Source organism: Lolium rigidum, chromosome 6 (assembly GCF_022539505.1).
Source record: "Lolium rigidum isolate FL_2022 chromosome 6, APGP_CSIRO_Lrig_0.1, whole genome shotgun sequence".
Lineage (NCBI taxonomy): Eukaryota > Viridiplantae > Streptophyta > Magnoliopsida > Poales > Poaceae > Lolium > Lolium rigidum.
This window is the reverse complement of record NC_061513.1, coordinates 350728529-350749352: the sequence shown is the minus strand read 5'-3', so window position 1 is coordinate 350749352 and position 20824 is coordinate 350728529. Positions and strand designations below refer to the sequence as shown.

Genomic DNA, 20824 nt, shown 5'->3' with positions numbered 1-20824 from the left:
AGTAGGTCGCGGACTATTTTGCCTTGCAGCTCCTTCGGGAGGTGTAGTTGCGAATGCTGTTCCCATGGCTCCAACTCCTTCCATGGCCATGTTATATAATGCTTCTCTCGGATCCCCAGGAGGTGGCCTGGACGCGAGGATGAAAGCTTGCGTTGCCATGTATCCAGCTTCCGGTGTTTTGGGAATAATATTTCCCCTTGTGTCGATTGACATAAAAGACATGTCGAGGTTTTGAACTAAATTCTCTCTCTCTCTGCTTCAGGTATATTTTGCAGCCGAGATCTTGCTCTCCTTCGAGCTTCTCTGTGACTATCTCCCGAAGTTCCTGAATATCGGCTTAGATCTGCCCTTCGCCTGCTGATACGTCTCCGACGTATCGATAATTTCTTATGTTCCATGCCAGATTATTGATGTTATCTACATGTTTTATGCACACTTTATGTCATATTCGTGCATTTTCTGGAACTAACCTATTAACAAGATGCCGAAGTGCCGATTCTTGTTTTACTGCTGTTTTTGGTTTCGAAATCCTAGTAACGAAATATTCTCGGAATTGGACGAAATCAACGCCCGGGGTCCTATTTTGCCACGAAGCTTCCGGAAGTCCGAAGAGGAGACGAAGTGGGGCCACGAGGTGCCCGGACCCTAGGGCGGCGCCCCCCCTTGGCCGCGCGGCCTGTGGTGTGGGGCCCTCGTGCCGCCTCCTGACCTGCCCTTCCGCCTACTTAAAGCCTCCGTCGCGAAACCCCCAGTACGGAGAGCCACGATTCGGAAAACCTTCCAGAGACGCCGCCGCCGCCGATCCCATCTCGGGGGATCCAGGAGATCGCCTCCGGCACCCTGCCGGAGAGGGGAATCATCTCCCGGAGGACTCTACGCCGCCATGGTCGCCTCCGGAGTGATGTGTGAGTAGTCTACCCCTGGACTATGGGTCCATAGCGGTAGCTAGATGGTTGTCTTCTCCCCATTGTGCTTCATTGTCGGATCTTGTGAGCTGCCTAACATGATCAAGATCATCTATCCGTAATTCTATATGTTGCGTTTGTTGGGATCCGATGAATAGAGAATACTTGTTATGTTGATTATCAAAGTTATGTCTATGTGTTGTTTATGATCTTGCATGCTCTCCGTTACTAGTAGATGCTCCGGCCAAGTAGATGCTTGTAACTCCAAGAGGGAGTATTTATGCTCGATAGTGGGTTCATGCCTGCATTGACACCAGGACGAGTGACGAGAAAGTTCTAAGGTTGTGTTGTCTTGTTGCCACTAGGGATAAAACATTGATGCTATGTCTAAGGATGTAGTTGTTGATTACATTACGCACCATACTTAATGCAATTGTCTGTTGCTTTGCAACTTAATACTGGAGGGGGTTCGGATGATAACCTGAAGGTGGACTTTTTAGGCATAGATGCATGCTAGATGGCGGTCTATGTACTTTGTCGTAATGCCCAATTAAATATCACTATACTCATCATAATATATATGTGCATGGTCATGCCCTCTTTATTTGTCAATTGCCCAACTGTAATTTGTTCACCCAACATGCTGTTTATCTTATGGGAGAGACACCTCTAGTGAACTGTGGACCCCGGTCCAATTCTCTATACTGAAATACAATCTACTGCAATACTTGTTCTACTGTTTTCTCGCAAACAATCATCTTCCACACAATACGGTTAATCCTTTGTTACAGCAAGCCGGTGAGATTGACAACCTCACTTGTTTCGTTGGGGCAAAGTACTTTGGTTGTGTTGTGCGGGTTCCACGTTGGCGCCGGAATCTCCGGTGTTGCGCCGCACTACATCCCACCGCCATCAACCTTCAACGTGCTTCTTGACTCCTACTGGTTCGATTAAACCTTGGTTTCTTACTGAGGGAAACTTGCCGCTGTACGCATCACACCTTCCTCTTGGGGTTCCCAACGGACGTGTCAACCGCACGCATCAAGCAAATTTCTGGCGCCGTTGCCGGGGAGATCAAGACACGCTGCAAGGGGAGTCTCCACTTCTCAATCTCTTTACTTTGTTTTTGTCTTGCTTAGTTTTATTTACTACTTTGTTTGCTGCACTAAATCAAAATACAAAAAAATTAGTTGCTAGTTTTACTTTATTTGCTATCTTGTTTGCTATATCAAAAACACAAAAAATTTAGTTACTTGCATTTACCTTACTTGATTCATCATGTTTCCTTTTAATTTTACCACGAAAGACATACCGGTAGGACGTGGGTCTATAATTGGGAGAAATAATATAGAAGAATTCTTCAACCATGTTAGTACCATTGACGATTTTGAGGATAGACACTTGGTAGACCTTGCCCCTACCTATGAAATTGCTGCTGCTGCTTTAGTTCGCATGTTGAAAACTAAATTTGTTAATCTCAATCCTATAATCCAACACATGTTTCTCACACTTGGTGATATGGAAGAAGGGGAAAAGAAAGATTTTGTTTTAGAAACCCTTCTTAGAGAATTTGGTGGTATAGCGAGAGAGGCTAGAAAGGTCTTTGCTAAATTTAATATGCTTGGTTCTTACACCAATTTTGTTAGTCTCCTTGAAAAGATGGATATGGATAGAATAAAGTACACTAATAATATTAATGATGGAGGGGAGATCAAAGCACCAATACCATGTAAACTCTTAGCTATGAATGATGCACTAGAAAATAACTATGCTTGGCTTGTTCCTGAAAATTTGTTTGATGAGAGTAGCACGCCTAAGACTAATGAAAAGGGAGATGCTAAAACTTATGTATCTAATATACTATGCCTGGTTGAGAAAACTCCACACCCCGCTGAGAATGCACCACCCTTTGATAATACTTGATACACACTTTCTGCGCCTAGCTGAAAGGCGTTAAAGAAAGCGCTTATGGGAGACAACCCATGTTTTTACCTACAGTACTTTGTTTTTATTTTGTGTCTTGGAAGTTGTTTACTACTGTAGCAACCTCTCCTTATCTTAGTTTAGTGTTTTGTTGTGCCAAGTAAAGTCGTTGATAGAAAAGTTCATACTAGATTTGGATTACTGCGCAGTTCCAGATTTCTTTGCTGTCACGAATCTGGGTCTACCTCCCTGTAGGTAGCTCAGAAAATTAAGCCAATTTACGTGCATGATCCTCAGATATGTACGCAACTTTCATTCAATTTGAGCATTTTCATTTGAGCAAGTCTGGTGGCCTAATAAAATTCGTCAATACGAACTGTTCTGTTTTGACAGATTCTGCCTTTTATTTCGCATTGCCTCTTTTGCTATGTTGGATGAATTTCTTTGATCCACTAATGTCCAGTAGCTTTATGCAATGTCCAGAAGTGTTAAGAATGATTGTGTCACCTCTGAATATGTTAATTTTTATTGTCGCTAACCCTCTAATGAGTTGTTCTAAGTTTGGTGTGGAGGAAGTTTTCAAGGATCAAGAGAGGAGTATGATGCAACATGATCAAGGAGAGTGAAAGCTCTAAGCTTGGGGATGCCCCGGTGGTTCACCCCTGCATATATCAAGAAGACTCAAGCGTCTAAGCTTGGGGATGCCCAAGGCATCCCCTTCTTCATCGACAACATTATCGGGTTCCTCCCTCGAAACTATATTTTTATTCCATCACATCTTATGTGCTTTGCTTGGAGCGTCGGTTTGTTTTTGTTTTTTGTTTTGTTTGAATAAAATGGATCCTAGCATTCACTTTATGGGAGAGAGACACGCTCCGCTGTAGCATATGGACAAGTATGTCCTTAGTTTCTACTCATAGTATTCATGGCGAAGTTTCTTCTTCGTTAAATTGTTATATGGTTGGAATTGGAAAATGATACATGTAGTAATTTGCTATAATGTCTTGGGTAATGTGATACTTGGCAATTGTTGTGCTCATGTTTAAGCTCTTGCATCATATGCTTTGCACCCATTAATGAAGAAATACATAGAGCATGATATATTTGGTTTGCATATTTGGTTTCTCTAAGGTCTAGATAATTTCTAGTATTGAGTTTGAACAACAAGGAAGACGGTGTAGTGTCTTATAATGTTTACAATATGTCTTTTATGTGAGTTTTGCTGCACCGGTTCATCCTTGTGTTTGTTTCAAATAAGCCTTGCTAGCCTAAATCTTGTATCGAGAGGGAATACTTCTCATGCATCCAAAATACTTGAGCCAACCACTATGCCATTTGTGTCTACCATACCTACCTACTACATGGTATTTTCCGCCATTCCAAAGTAAATTGCTTGAGTGCTACCTTTAAAATTCCATCATTCACCTTTGCAATATATAGCTCATGGGACAAATAGCTTAAAAACTATTGTGGTATTGAATATGTAATTATGCACTTTATCTCTTATTAAGTTGCTTGTTGTGCGATAACCATGTTCACTGGGGACGCCATCAACTACTCTTTGTTGAATTTCATGTGAGTTGCTATGCATGTTCGTCTTGTACGAAGTAAAAGGATCTACCACCTTATGGTTAAGCATGCATATTGTTAGAGAAGAACATTGGGCCGCTAACTAAAGTCATGATCCATGGTGGAAGTTTCAGTTTTGGACAAATATCCTCAATCTCATATGAGAAGAATTATTAATTGTTGTTACATGCTTATGCATAAAGAGGAGTCCATTATCTGTTGTCTATGTTGTCCCGGTATGGATGTCTAAGTTGATAATAATCAATAGCGAGAAATCCAATGCGAGCTTTCTCCTTAGACCTTTGTACGAGCGGCATAGAGGTACCCCTTTGTGACACTTGGTTAAAACATGTGCGTTGTGATGATCCGGTAGTCCAAGCTAATTAGGACAAGGTGCGGGCACTATTAGTACACTATGCATGAGGCTTGCAACTTGTAAGATATAATTTACATGATACATATGCTTTATTACTACCGTTGACAAAATTGTTTCATGTTTTCAAAATCAAAGCTCTAGCACAAATATAGCAATCGATGCTTTTCCTCTATGGAGGACCATTCTTTTACTTTCAATGATTGAGTCAGTTCACCTATTTCTCTCCACCTCAAGAAGCAAACACTTGTGTGAACTGTGCATTGATTCCTACATATTTGCTTATTGCACTTATTATATTACTCTATGTTGACAATATCCATGAGATATACATGTTACAAGTTGAAAGCAACCGCTGAAACTTAATCTTCCTTTGTGTTGCTTCAATGCCTTTACTTTGAATTATTGCTTTATGAGTTAACTCTTATGCAAGACTTATTGATGCTTGTCTTGAAGTGCTATTCATGAAAAGTCTTTGCTATATGATTCACTTGTTTACTCATGTCATATACATTGTTTTGATCGCTGCATTCACTACATATGCTTTACAAATAGTATGATCAAGGTTATGATGGCATGTCACTCCAGAAATTATCCGTGTTATCGTTTTACTCGCTCGGGACGAGCAGAACTAAGCTTGGGGATGCTGATACGTCTCCGACGTATCGATAATTTCTTATGTTCCATGCCAGATTATTGATGTTATCTACATGTTTTATGCACACTTTATGTCATATTCGTGCATTTTACGGAACTAACCTATTAACAAGATGCCGAAGTGCCGATTCTTGTTTTCTGCTGTTTTTGGTTTCAGAAATCCTAGTAACGAAATATTCTCGGAATTGGACGAAATCAACGCCCAGGGTCCTATTTTGCCACGAAGCTTCCAGAAGTCCGAAGAGGAGACGAAGTGGGGCCACGAGGTGCCCAGACCCTAGGGCGGCGCGGCCCCCCTTGGCCGCGCGGCCCTGTGGTGTGGGGCCCTCGTGCCGCCTCCTGACCTGCCCTTCCGCCTACTTAAAGCCTCCGTCGCGAAACCCCCAGTACGGAGAGCCACGATACGGAAAACCTTCCAGAGACGCCGCCGCCGCCGATCCCATCTCGGGGGATCCAGGAGATCGCCTCCGGCACCCTGCCGGAGAGGGGAATCATCTCCCGGAGGACTCTACGCCGCCATGGTCGCCTCCGGAGTGATGTGTGAGTAGTCTACCCCTGGACTATGGGTCCATAGCAGTAGCTAGATGGTTGTCTTCTCCCCATTGTGCTTCATTGTCGGATCTTGTGAGCTGCCTAACATGATCAAGATCATCTATCCGTAATTCTATATGTTGCATTTGTTGGGATCCGATGAATAGAGAATACTTGTTATGTTGATTATCAAAGTTATGTCTATGTGTTGTTTATGATCTTGCATGCTCTCCGTTACTAGTAGATGCTCTGGCCAAGTAGATGCTTGTAACTCCAAGAGGGAGTATTTATGCTCGATAGTGGGTTCATGCCCGCATTGACACACGGGACGAGTGACGGAAAGTTCTAAGGTTGTGTTGTGCTTGTTGCCACTAGGGATAAAACATTGATGCTATGTCTAAGGATGTAGTTGTTGATTACATTACGCACCATACTTAATGCAATTGTCTCGTTGCTTTGCAACTTAATACTGGAGGGGTTCGGATGATAACTCTGAAGGTGGACTTTTTAGGCATAGATGCATGCTGGATGGCGGTCTATGTACTTTTTCGTAATGCCCAATTAAATCTCACTATACTCATCATAATATGTATGTGCATGGTCATGCCCTCTTTATTTGTCAATTGCCCAACTGTAATTTGTTCACCCAACATGCTATTTATCTTATGGGAGAGACACCTCTAGTGAGCTGTGGACCCCGGTCCAATTCTCTATCTTGAAATACAATCTACTGCAATACTTGTTCTACTTGTTTTCTCGCAAACAATCATCTTCCACACAATACGGTTAATCCTTTGTTACGGCAAGCCGGTGAGATTGACAACCTCACTCGTTTCGTTGGGGCAAAGTACTTTGGTTGTGTTGTGCGAGGTTCCACGTTGGCGCCGGAATCTCCGGTGTTGCGCCGCACTACATCCCGCCGCCATCAACCTTCAACGTGCTTCTTGACTCCTACTGGTTCGATTAAACCTTGGTTTCTTACTGAGGGAAACTTGCCGCTGTGCGCATCACACCTTCCTCTTGGGGTTCCCAACGGACGTGTCAACCACACGCATCACCTGCTTGACGCGGAAGCCGCCTCCTTTCTTCTATTCAGGGCAGCTGTCTATTTTTCTAATTCTCTGCCAAAGCGAGCGAGTCTGTATTGGTAAGCTTGCAGTTCCTCTGCCGTAGCAGTTGTGGTCATTGGTTCTGTACCATCCATGGCTCTTGTGGCTCTGTCCCACGCTTCTTGTGGAAGTTGAACCCTTAGACGCGGTGTAGACCCGACATATTTAGTGCCTAAATCTCTCCTGAGATCAGCGGGATCGACATATGGGTTTCCCGCATCGTCGAAAGCCTCTGACGTCTCTGGCTCTACTCGGTTTGTTTCTCCAATTGCATAGATCTGATGATATTTTGAACTTTGATTTTTGTCCGGATTGGTGACACCATCATATAGATTGGTGAAGACCTTTTCAACGGTAGTAGATCTGTCGATGAAATTGAAGCTGTCGATGCTGTCTGAGTCGCTGCTTATATCAGAGTCCGCAGACGACTCGAAGGACATGTCGCTGAAGATCTTGGTGAGTTTTTCGCTCGCCATAGTGCTGATGAAGCGTGGCGGCGAAACCTCCTCTTCGTCTGACTTTATTGATGTTGTTGAGTCCGAAAAGTCGGAATCGACCGCCGATAATCCCGACGAGATCGGAACTTCGAGACGATACGATCCTTTCTTCTCGACACGGAATCGGAACTTTCCGAACGTCATCTCCATGGGCTCCTCCAGATACGCATATGCATCCAAACGGGAGGGCGGGTGAGGAAAAAAATCGACTAGATCAGTTTCGATCTGTTTACCTCGATCCATCGCGTTGCTTGCTACCGACGAAGTCGACGATCTTGAATGTGCCATCGAGACCAGCTCCTTGTCGCCTCTAATCCCCTCGGTCGGCGCCAATTTACAAGGGATTAACTTGTCAATGCCTACGTATTGTAGACTAGGGTTTGGTTGGAAGTAGAGGGCAAGTAGATCTCGAAGGTTTCAGCCGAAAAGTACTCGACGATAAGAAACTAGGGTTATGTTGATAATGGATTCGATCCCCTCTTTGTCCCTCGACTCCCCCTTATATAGGAGGCGGAGCCGAGGGTACCGTGTTACACAAGATTACAAGTTCCGGGGACTCTCTGAGTTCAACCCGTAAAGTTACAAGTCTCTATATTTCCTAATACAACTCTAACTTTCCTTAATACTAACTGGGCTTCCGAACTTCATATTCTTCGACTTGTGGGCCTTCAGTAAACCCCGGGTACCATCTTCGGCAGGCCCATTGGGGATGCCTATGTCAATTACGCTTCCGCTATTTGTGACGTTCGTTGATCAATAGATCAACTATTGTTGTAATATTGGATCATGTGATTTACTTTTGTAAGACAATTATGGTTTGTAATGAATGATGACTTATGATATCAACTGTTATGTCTCGCAACAACAATATTCCTGGGATTGCGATGTATGGCATAATAGGCATCCAGACTTAAAAATCCGGGTGTTGACACTCTCGTGAGCTAGGGCCGTGCACTGTGATGATCAATGGTGCCAGGGGATGCTACTGGACAAGAAGAGAAAGAGAGGAAGGGCCAGAGTAAAGAGATGGCATGATGGTCGGCATGTGCATGGCATGGTGATGAAATTGCTCTCTCCATGCTTTAATCATCAAGAGATTGTACTTGGCTTGATGCAAGAGACACAGAGGAACAATGATCATCTCAGAACAAAAGTGGTTTAGGGAAAAATCCAGTGGTTAAAAGGGTGTGTGTCCAAACCAAATTTGTGCCTACAAGGTATTCGACACAATGGCCGCATGAAGGATTTATTTGAATTTTTCAGAAATTTTTGGTGTAGTTGGTTTAAATAATATTTGGAGTAGAATGGTGGTGGTGGTGTGCAAAATGGGGTTGTTTTGTGAAAATCCAAAATGGGTGTGATCTTCTCTTTGTTTCAAGGTTGCCACTTGTCACCTTTATATTGAGCAATGCAAGCAGAGTCAACTATGGCGGTCAACACAAGAGTTGTTCATCTTGGTATGGTCTTGGATGAGGTGGAAAGAAGTGAGAAGGTTTAGTTTAAGAATCTCCAAAACCAGGGGCTCAAAGTGGGTAACATTTTATTTCGGGCAGATTTGACCATTATCATATGTGATTGAAATTTGAAATTTCCTTTGCTTTGATTTGTGTTTCTTTGATGCAAAAGTGTTTTTTATTGATATATTTATGTTTCCCAATCATTGGCACAAGCCATTGTGGCCTTGGTTGATGATTTGCAAAAATGGCCATATGTGTATGTGAGTGAGATTTGCATTTTTTCCATTTCTTTTATTTCTCTCCTTTTGGGGTTCTATGATCATGTACTAGGGTTTAAGCACCTTTGATAAACACACAAACACTCATCATGGCAATTGCACAAAAGAATGCATGCACACTATGTATAGCACTATATGCAAAATGAAAGTTTTTGTTAGTTCCAAATTTTGAGCATTTGAATTCTTTGTCTTTATTGAATTGAAAACTTGGGATGTTACAAACCCTTCCCCCTTACAAAAGATCTCGTCCCGAGATCTTAAAGAAAACTAGGTACTAAAGAGATCTGGGTATTTAGTCCTCATCTACTCTTCTCGTTCCCAAGTGGCTTCTTCTTCGGTATGGTTACTCCATTGGATCTTCAGAAACTTGATACTCCTGGTGCGGGTGGTTCGGAAAGCTTCTTCCAAGATGCGAATAGGTACTTCGCGATAGGTCAAGTCTGAGTTGATATCCACAGCTCGATGATCGATGTTCTTGAAAACCTCGGTCTTCTCCGGCACTTCCAAGCATTTCCGGAGTAAGGAGATGTGAAACACATTATGTACCGCTGACATTTCTTTCGGTAACTCCAGCTGATAGGATACTTCTCCTCAGCGACTCAGGACTTTGAAGGGTCCAACATATCGGGGTGCAAGCTTTCCTCTAAGTTGGAATCTCTGCATTCCTTTAAGGGGTGATACCTTGAGATACAAAAAATCTCCTATCTCGAAGGTCATCTCTCGGCGTCTCTTGTCAGCGTAGCTCTTCTGTCTTCATTGGGCTATCTTGAGGTATTCTCGGATCTTGTGCATCTTCTCTTCAGCTTCTCGGAGAATATCTGGTCCAAAGACTTGGCTCTCTCCGACTTCCGACCAATTCAGAGGGGTACGGCACTTCCTTCAGTACAGTGCTTCGAAGGGGGCCATTTGCAAACTGGCTTGATAACTGTTGTTGTACGAGAATTCTGCGTAAGGCAGGCAGTCTTCCCACTTGGATCCATACTCAAGCACACATGCTCTCAACATATCCTCCAGTATCTGATTGACTCGTTCAGTCTGTCCATCAGTCTGTGGGTGATAGGCTGTGCTGAAATTCAGCCGGGTTCCTAGTCCTTCATGTACTTTCTTCCAAAATCTTGAGGTGAATTGGGATCCTCTATCTGACACTATTGACTTCGGAGTTCCGTGCAGGCTGACTATCCGTGAGATATACAACTCTGTGAGTCTTGGTCCTTGATAGGTGGTCTTGACGGGGATGAAATGGGCGACATTGGTTAATCTGTCAACCACTACCCAAATAGAATCATTTCATTTACTAGATTTGGGCAATCCAGTGATGAAGTCCATTCCTACAGAATCCCACTTCCATTCAGGAATCTGTAACGGCTGCAGCAATCCTGCGGGTCGTTGATGTTCTGCTTTGACTCTTTGACAGATATCACACTTGGCGATGTAGCTTCCAATCTCTCTCTTCATTCCATGCCACCAAAATTGCTCCTTCAAATCTTGGTACATCTTGGTTCCTCCGGGATGAATGGAGTAAAGGGTGTCATGGGCTTCTTTCAGGATAACTTGCTTCAACTCTGAATCTGACGGCACACATAGGCGTCCGTTGTACCAAAGAAATCCTTCTTCATCTTCGGTAAATCCTGGTGCTTTTCCTGCAGCTATTTGGATCTTGATCCCATCAATGCTAGCATTTCACTTCTGGGCTTCCTTTATCTGACTAATCAAGGTAGGTTGGAGTTCAATGCTGGCTAGGAATCCTTCACTAACTAGCTCCAGTCTAAACTGCTCAAATTCTTGATGTAAACTAGGTTGCTCTTCTGCGATCATGGAGTTCAACTGACACGGTAGTCTACTCAGGGCATCCGCTACCACATTGGCCTTGCCGGGTGTTGAGGTTTTGACCACGGCAGATGCTACGGGGTAGCACATGAGAGATGTAGAGCAAGGCAGCGTTGGAGATTCCGGAAACGAGTCGGCACACGATGTACCCTGGTTCACGTCCCCTCGGTGGAGGATCGCTACGTCCTGCTAGAAATCTACTATGATCATACTGTCGCCAGCGTTAGGCGACTTGCTTTGGGTAGCCGCCGGAGGCGGAGGGAGAGATTGTGTCTAATCTGAGGTTATCTGTATGAGAGAATCCGTCCTCAAGGAGGTACCCCTGGTGGCTTTATATAGGCAGCCAGCTAGGGTTTGCAGGTATAAGGCTACTTGGGCCGCTACGCTTCATGGGCCTTCTGTAGATCCAGTCGCTTCGGGCTTCAGTCGCTAGGGCGCATGGCCCAGTCGTCCGCCGACTGGAGCTGTCTTGGGCTCTCTTCATCTGGCGAGTGAGCTGGGTGATGGGCCCCCTAGGGCGTATCCCCATCAGTAGTCCCCGAGCGCGTCGTGGATTCGGCGCGGGCTTGAGGCAGGGCGCGAAGAGGCTTGGCGATGGGTCGAGGTGAATCGGCGACGGGCTCCTGAAACAGAGGAAACAATCGTGAAACACGAGCCAGTCAAAACGAGCCAGTCGGCGTAGGGCCAATCGGCGTGAACCAGTCGACGTGAACCAGTTGGCGAGAGCCAGTCGGTGTCAGAGCCAGTCGGCGTGGGCTAGTCGGCGAGGGCCAGTCGGTGAGGGCCAGTCGGCGACAGCCGATCGGCGGGTGGCGCTATCGGAAGCGCGCCGAGTCTCCGAGCGGGCGAGTGGCGAGGTCGGGCGACCGGTGAGTGGCGCTGGCGGGAGCGCGCCAAGTCCCCGAGCATGGCGAATGGCGAGGTCGGGCGACCGGAGAAGAGCGTTGTCTGTAGCGCGCCGAGTCCCCGAGCGTGGCGAATGGCGAGGTCGGGCGACCGGCGAGTAGCGTTGTCTGTAGCGCGCTGAGTCCCCGAGCGTGGCGAGTGGCGAGCTCGGGCGACCGGCGCTGTCTGGAGCGCGCCGAGTCCCCGAGCGTGGCGAGTGGCGAGCTCGGGCGACCGGCGAGCGACGCTGTCTGGAGCGCGCCGAGTCCCCGAGCGTGGCGAGTGGCGAGCTCGGGCGACCGGCGAGTGGCGCTGTCTGGAGCGCGCCGACTCCCCGAGCGTGGCGGATGGCGAGCTCGGGCGACCGGCGAGTGGCGCTGTCTGGAGGGCGCCAAGTCCCCGAGCGTGGCGAGTGGCGAGAAAGACACCAGGCCGTTTTGCTGAGAAAGAGAAACAAGTACAACTGCAATAAGGTGTATTTATGAAATATATTGAACACTTGTAAATACGTGCGACTTGTAGATAAAACACGCATTGTTAAATGGATCGGTTAGCAGTATGAGAGGTTTATGCGTATCTTTTCATGAGTAGGCAGACCTCCAGCATCAAACGCTTGCCGGGTAATAGGGACGCGATGCCAGCCGTTGAACCCGGAGACAAGGTTGGCCTTTTGGTACCCAGCCTCACTACTTCGACGGACGCGAATAAACAGCAGACAAAACTGAAACCGATCCCAATTATGATTTTGTAGTTTCTTAGAGGGTTGTATGCGACTGCATGGTCGGCTTTGGAGATCAAACTAACAGGCGAATATGTTTTGTATTTATATAACATGTACAAATATAAATAAATATAAATAAACTTAGCTTGCTAATGCGGATAGCTGACGTGGCGGGCGAGTCGTCGAGCGTGGCGAGACGATGATGACGAGTCCGCGGCGGACGACTCCCCGAGCCTGGCGGGTAGGCGGCGGACGAGTCGGCGACGGGCGGAGTCCCGAGTATGGCGAGTCCGCGCTAGGCGAGTAGGCGACAGCGAATCTGCGGAGACTGGCGACCGCAGAGTCCCCGAGTATGGCGAGCCCACGACGGGCGAGGACCCGAGTATGGCGTGTCCGCGCGGGGCAAGTCGGCGTTAGGCGAATCCGCGGAGACACAGCAGGTCGACGTTGACGAGTCCGGGCGATTTGCACAAAAATAACCCAAAAGTGAAAGAAAAGCACAGACTGACCCTCCGGCGGAACTATTTCACCCATTTAACCCTTTTGTGTGGCGCCCCACACATCGGCGCCACACATGCCAGTGTGGCGCCCCTCCTGCCGGCGCCACACACCCAGCCGACTTGGCGCCCGCGACGCTGAGCTGGTGCGCCCATCCGACGTGGCAGCATGCGTGGCGCCCCTCCCATCGGCGCCACACATGCCCTTACAATTGCCCAAAACATACTGTGAGACAATTCGTCTGGGACTTAGCCGTTTTGCGAGCCTCTACGTGTGGCGCCGATGCCACGGGCGCCACACATGCTAGTGTGGCGCCGATGCCACGGGCGCCACACATCCACTTAAGTGTGGCGCCCGCGCCCACCCCAGCCCGACCAGACCTCATCTTCTCTCTTCTTTCTTCTCTGCTCCCACGAAACCGCCGCCGCCGCACGCCTCCCCTTCGCCCCCCCCCACCAAATCGACCAAGGAATCGTCAGATCTATCCGGCCAACTTCTCCCTCCTCCATTCCTCAAGGTATTCCCCTTCGATTCCCTCCGATTCATCCACTAGTATTGGTGGATTTGGTAGATTTGGGTATGAACCCTAGACATGGAAATTTATGTTGGTGGATTTGGATATGAACCATTGATATGGAAATCAATGTTGGTGGAATCTACATTGTAGTATATGTGTTTGAACCAAAGATTTGTTGGAACCCTAGATATGAAATTTTACATGTATGTGTTGAAATCCTATGTATGTATGTGTTGAAATGTCTAATATTTGCCTAGCAAATGCATTCAAATTTGTTACATATGCCTAGCCAATGCCTATTCAAATTTGTTGCATTCAAATGTGTGTATGTATGGGTGATTCGAAAGTTAGATATATTGTCTTACATATGTATGTATGTGGTGAAAGGCAAAATTGGAGCTTAGCAAATGCATTCTATTGTCTTACATATGTCTATTATCTGCCTAGGAATGGTATGTCTTACGAAATTCATATGTGTGATGTATTTGGATATGAACTCTCACGTATGTGTGATGTATAGGTGATTCGAAAGTTAGATATATTCTCATGTATGTGTTGCTCATTTTTGTTAGTGGAATGACTCATAATATGGTTGTGTAAACATGTAGGATGGTGTGGCTTCTGGATGAAGAGTATGACAGGGAGCACCGGGCTGTTCATATGACGGAGAGGGGAACGGATCTTCACCCTTTGAAGATTCGTTACCATGGCACAGTGGATATACCGTATGACGAGAGGTACACGGAGTTCATCCAGCCTACCGGTCTTATGCCGTTCATATCGCTTGTAAGCCGTGGGGGGCGAACATGAACCCCTCTGCACTCACCGCCCTTGTCGACCGGTGGAGGCCGGAGACTCACACCTTCCACTTGAAGGCCGGCGAGATGGCCCCTACTCTCCAGGATGTTTCCATGATCCTTGGACTACCTATTCAGGGCGAGCCACTGTGTATGAACACAGCTTCTGATGGGTGGCGCGGACAGATGGAGGACCTTATTGGCAGGGACAATGTCTCAGAGATGACAAGCGATCCAATGGTCATGTACAGGAAGTACACTGCGGAGTTGGACACTCTTACCGCTGAGCAGGTAACCGATCACTCTTTTGCAATCCTAGTTTTCATTGATTGTACTGACATGTTCTAAATTCTGAAATATTTGTATGGTGCAGGTGGAATGGGAGCCATATGGTAACTACTACCGTATTGGCGCGGGGATGCCTGACCTCAACCGCAAGTGCACGGAGGAGGCGCTGTTCTGGCGGATGCGCTGCCCACTCATATGCATGTGGCTTGTTGAACACCACCAGCCGCACATAGTGATGAGACAGTTTGGGCTATATCAGGAGTGCCCACCTCAGTGGCAAGACACGGACAAGGCGCTTCATAGGTAAACTTCTGGAATCATGCGATGGAAGATTCTTGATAGAAGAGGTAGAATCTAACTTCTTGATTCTTGCAGGCTTGATAGGCAGCGGCAGAGGAAGATCACAAATTGGCCAGTCCACCATAGCGGTCACATCGCAGTGTTCCAACACTGTTTGGAAGCGACACGGACTGCTGGCCCTGTGGAGATTGTGCCTCACGACTTGGCCGCTTTCAACAACTACCTGCAGTGGTTCTATGAAAACACGCGTATCGAGTTAGTGAAGCGCGCGTATGCTGACTACATCTTGGACGACCCCATCGAGTTCGATGAGGTTGCGCAAAGCCAGCACGACACCTATGCTCGCAGAGGGAGATCGACTTCTATTGCTTCCGAGCTGAACTTCGTGGTAATGGATTCTCTCATTAACTAGTACATCATCTAGATTGCCATGTGCTCGCTTAAATTGTGTATGCTATGTTTGTCACAGCGGTCGGAGATCCAAAAACAGCTGATGAGTGCGAGGTTATGTGGGACAAGAGCGGGAGAGAAGAAAAGCCTGTCGGACCGTTGCGGAATTTCATTAAGGTATGATCACCAACTTTGAATGTACGTTATTATGTTCTGGTGGCTTTGTAACCATGAGTTCCATGACGCAGAACACTGCACGAAAGATGCGGCGGTTAGCCAACTTGCTAGGTTGCCGCGAAGGCGAAATTCCGCAATCCTCCTCTTCTCCAGAGCGGGAGGTATGGACTATTTTGTTGCTATCAAACATGTTCTTACTAATTTCAACTTTTGTAATCTCATTTGCTCTTGTTTGTGAAGATTCCTGACGACGACGAAATCCTGAGTCAAAGCATACCTCCAAAGCATACCTCCAAGCAAGCCCCACGGTCTGCTTACCAGTTGAAGCCAAGGGGCAATGCTCCAAACCGGTACACTCCGGAAGATTATGTCAACCGAGGAAAGAAGGTTGTCACTGAGGAGGATGAGGCGCCGCCGCGGAGATCAGGTTTGAGGAGGATGAGGAACGACGAGCCCTTATCTTCAGAGGAGGAGGAGCAGGAGGAGCAGGAGGAGCAGCAGGAGCAGCAGCAACAAGAGCCACGGCAGCGGACGAAGAGGATGGCCGTCCGGAAGCAGCCCGTGAGGACGACACGTCGAGGACGACAGTAGGATGTGCTCCGTGTTGTTGTGAACTATATCTTCATAAGTATCGAGTTGTGAACCCTATGTCATTTCGAACCATCTTTGTAATGCTACTTGTTGTTTGAATCTACTTGCTACGATGTGAGCTATGAAGTGTTATATGTGTATGTTCTGAAATTGCAACTTGTTGTCTCCATTGTTGTACTCAAAACTGTTGGAGTTTGGTAGGATTTTTCAGGGTTTTAACACAAGTCAACGTGTGGCGCCCTCCATGCTGGCGCCACACTGCAGTGTGCGGCGCCTGTGTCATCGGCGCCACACATGCCAACGTATATCAACTATTGGGTCGAAAACTTCCAGGGGCTCCGGACGATAAGTCCTTAGCCGTTTTGGCGAGGCTCTACGTGTGGCGCCCGTGGCATCGGCGCTAGACTAGCAGGTGTGGCGCCCGTGTCATCGGCGCCACACGTAGAGGCTCGCAAAACGGCTAAGTCTCAGACGAATTGTCTCACAGTATGTTTTGGGCAAGTGTAAGGGCATGTGTGGCGCCGATGGGAGGGGCGCCACACATGCTGCCACGTCGGATGGGCGCACCAGCTCAGCGTCGCGGGCGCCACGTCGGCTGGGTGTGTGGCGCCGACAGGAGGGGCGCCACACTGGCATGTGTGGCGCCGATATGTGGGACGCCACACAAAAGGGTTAGATGGGTGAAATAGTTTCGCCGGACTTTTAGATTATTTTTGTGCAAATCGCCACGAGTCCGTGCTGGGCCAGTCGTCGGCGGGCTGGTACGCCCAGGCATTGGATCGGTACGGAGGCTGTTGCCCGTGCGTGGTGATAGGCAACAGTGTTGTGCATGACGCTGCACACGCGACCGCGCTGTAGTGTGCCGATGTGGCAGCGGTGTGGAGGCCGCATCTGTGCGACTCCGTTATTTTGGCATCTAGATTGGCCTGGTGCGCGGCGGCGGTCGCTGCTTGATGAAGATCTACCGGGCCCTTCCTACTGGAATACAACTTTCTCCGATCCCATCTCATGCATAGGTCAATTACAGCCACAGGGAGAGATTAGTATACATAACTAAATAATCTGAGTGCCAGATGCTATTCTCAGGCGCATGTGATTTTACCAATCGTTTGTGCGGCATATAGATAGAGATAGTTTCTACATAGATCGGATCAATTAACTTGCAATATAGGCAGGAGTGTACGACCTGGTTTTTGTCGCTGAAGAAAGGAATCGGGCTTGCTGGCCCTCACGTAGTCTTCTGAACAGCCTGGGACGCCAAGCCGCAGGGCGGCTTGCCAAGTCCAGCGATTCCTCGGCTGCGATTGATTTCTTGACGAAGTTGATTAAAAGGCCGATCAACCAGATGCGATCTGGAGATTGAAGATGATGAATGGGTCTCGCCCGGATCACCACTCCAAGCGCCGCATGCCCCACGGTGGGCGCCACTGTCGTGGATGTAACCACGGCAGGTACTACCAGGGGTAGCACTTCGTTGATACGGGGGCAAGGAGACATAGCCATCTGCGGGTCGAGGTGCACAAGACGCAAGGGTTTTACCTAGGTTCAGCCCCTCCGGAGAGTAAAAGGCCTACGTCCTGCTAGATCTTATTGCTTAGTGGAGAATTACAATGGGGGGCTCAATCGGCGGCTACGCCAAGAGCTTACAGGGAGAGATTGGATCTCAAGTAATGTGTCCTCTAGGGTTTAAGGTCGGGGGTTTATATGGGCACCCCCGATCTAGGGTTACGAGGAGATAACTCCGAATCGTATTAGTTGCTACTAATCCGGGTTAGCTGACCCTCTTGCAAGTAATCTTCTTATCCAGTCGCACAGGTCTCCTCCTTGGGATCGCGGCCCAATCGTCTTAGGGCCCAGTCGCTTGGGCGACTGGCGATCCGCCTGGGCCTCCGTCTTCACGGCGAGTGGGACTGGCGACCCACCCCCTATGGGCATATCCCCATCACCGGGGTGATAGTGTATTTCCACATCATAATTCTTGATTAATTCTATCCATCTCCGCTGCCTCATATTCAGCTCTTTCTGGGTGAAGATATACTTCAAGCTCTTGTGATCCGAATAGATCTCGCATCGATTACCCATGAGGTAATGACGCCATACTTTCAGGGCTAAGACTACTGCTGCTAGCTCTAAGTCATGAGTTGGATAATTCTGCTCATGCTGCTTCAGTTGCCTAGACAGATATGATATCACTTTGCCTTCTTGCATCAACACACATCCAAGACCAATCTTGGAGGCATCACAGTAGACGTCAAAGGGCTTGGTGATGTCCGGCATGATCAATATTGGGGCTGAGGTCAATCTGTTCTTGAGCTGCTGGAAGCTCTCTTCACATTTATCAGTCCATTCAAACTTCTTATCCATCTTCAACAGTTGGGTCATGGGTCTTGCTATGCTGGAGAATCCTTCAACAAACTGGCGGTAATATCCCGCCAATCCAAGAAAGGCACGGACTTCAGTCTGGGTGGTTGGGGCTTTCCATTCTGCAACGGTTTTGATCTTTGCGGGGTCAACGACAATTCCTCCTGCAGACAAGATATGTCCCAGGAATCCTACTTCCTTTAACTAAAACTCACATTTGCTGAACTTGGCATACAGCTGATGCTCCCTAAGGGTATCTAGGACAACTTCCAAATGTTGCTCATGTTTTTCTTCTGACTTGGAGTAGATTAGGATGTCGTCGATGAAAACAACGACAAACTTATCCAAAAAGTACATAAAGATCTTATTCATGAGATTCATGAAGTAAGCTGGGGCATTGGTCAATCCAAATGACATGACATTGTACTCATACAATCCATATCTGGTGGTGAAGGCAGTTTTGGGGATATCCGTTGCACGAATCTTCAGTTGATGGTAACCAGTCCTAAGATCAATCTTAGAGAATACTTTGGCACCGGTCAGCTGGTCAAACAGGTCTTCTATCTTTGGCAAGGAGTATTTGTTCTTGATGGTGACATCGTTAAGCTTACGGTAATCCGTACATAAACGAGTGGCACCGTCCTTCTTATCCACAAACAAAACTGGGGATCTCCAAGGCGACGAACTTGGTTGAATCAGACCTTTGTGTAGCATATCATCCAGCTGTTTCTTCAGTTCCACTAACTCTGCCGGGTTCATACTATAGGCTCTCTGTGCTATGGGTCCTGTTCCAGGGATTAACTCGATGATAAACTCGATATCCCGATCTGGGGGCATACCGGGTAGATCATCAGGAAACACATCGGGGTATCGACAGATGACGCTGATCTGATCCAAGGTTGGTTTGGCTAAGCTTTGGTCGCAGGTGAACTTTCTGGGCAGCCTTTCAGACACGTGTTCTACTAACACTCTGGTGCTACTAGTCATGGTGATGGCCTTCTTGGCACAATCAATCAATCCATGATGTTTCGACATCCAATCCATACCCAGTACTACTTCCAAACCTTTTGCTCCTAGAACAATCAAATTTGCATAAAAATCTATTTCATGAATTCTGATGGGTACATCTTTGCAAATTTTCCTAGCTTTTGTAGTTGAACCAGGTATTTGAACTATCATGACATGCTTCAAACTGATGGGTTGAATCTTACTAGTACATGCAAAATCTTCAGTAACAAACGAATGCGATGCTCCAAAATCAAACAACACTCTTGCAGGTACTGAGTTAACAGAAAACATACCCAGCACAACATCTGGCGCTTCCTGGGCTTCTTCCGCACTCATGTGAAAGAGGCGGCCGCTGCGGTTGTTCGGGTTGTTCGGAGCAAACTTCTTGTCGTTGGTGACACGGCGTTACTGCTGAGCAGGTGCAGCGGTATTCGCAGCAATCTTGGCTAACCTTTTGGGGCACTCGTTGGAGTAGTGTCCCACAATTCCACATTCATAACAAGTGATTGTGGCCTTGTCCTTGGGGGTGATGGGAACCACATTACTCCCAGTTCTTGGAGCAGTGTTGGTGTTGTTGGGGTTGCTGGGGGCTCTCATCGGGGCGCGGTTGAAGTGGTTGGTGTTGGCATGGTGGGGGTTGTTGTTGGTGTTGTGGCCTCCTGGCCTAGGGTGTCCTCCACTCCGGTTCTGAAAACCCGTACGTGACATCTGCATCGGTGGCTTGTTGTTTCTTGGGGCAAACCCTCCGCTTGAGCTGGGGTGTGATGACCCACAAGTATAGGGGGTGTATCGTAGTATCTTCGATAAGTAAGAATGTCGATCCCAACGAGGAGCAGAAGGTGTTGACAAGCAGTTTCGATGAAGGATTCACTGTAAATGCTCACAGACAAGTATTCGGGGGGTTTTGATGTAACGAGATGAATAAAGTACGAGTAAGTAAAGTGCGAGAGTAATAATTGCAGCGAGTGGCCCAATCCTTTTTAGCACAAAGGACAAGCCGGTTTGTTTAATTATAATGACCAAACGTTCTTGAGGACACACGGGAATTTAGTCTAGTGCTTTCGCTACATACAGCTGATTAATCTTCATTGTTTTGATAAGTGTTGTGTGGGTGAACCTATGCTAATGTACCGCCCTTCCTAGGACTAATACATACTTGTGATTA

At 47.2% G+C, this 20824-nt stretch overlaps 1 long non-coding RNA gene across 1 annotated transcript; it reads left to right on the top strand.

The window, feature by feature from the left end:
• The first annotated feature begins 15673 nt into the window (after nucleotides 1-15673).
• On the top strand, nucleotides 15674-15950 carry LOC124660897. The gene is made up of 3 exons (XR_006990019.1): nucleotides 15674-15699; nucleotides 15771-15860; nucleotides 15940-15950. It is a non-coding gene; the product is annotated as an uncharacterized LOC124660897 (long non-coding RNA).
• The last annotated feature ends 4874 nt before the right edge of the window (nucleotides 15951-20824 follow it).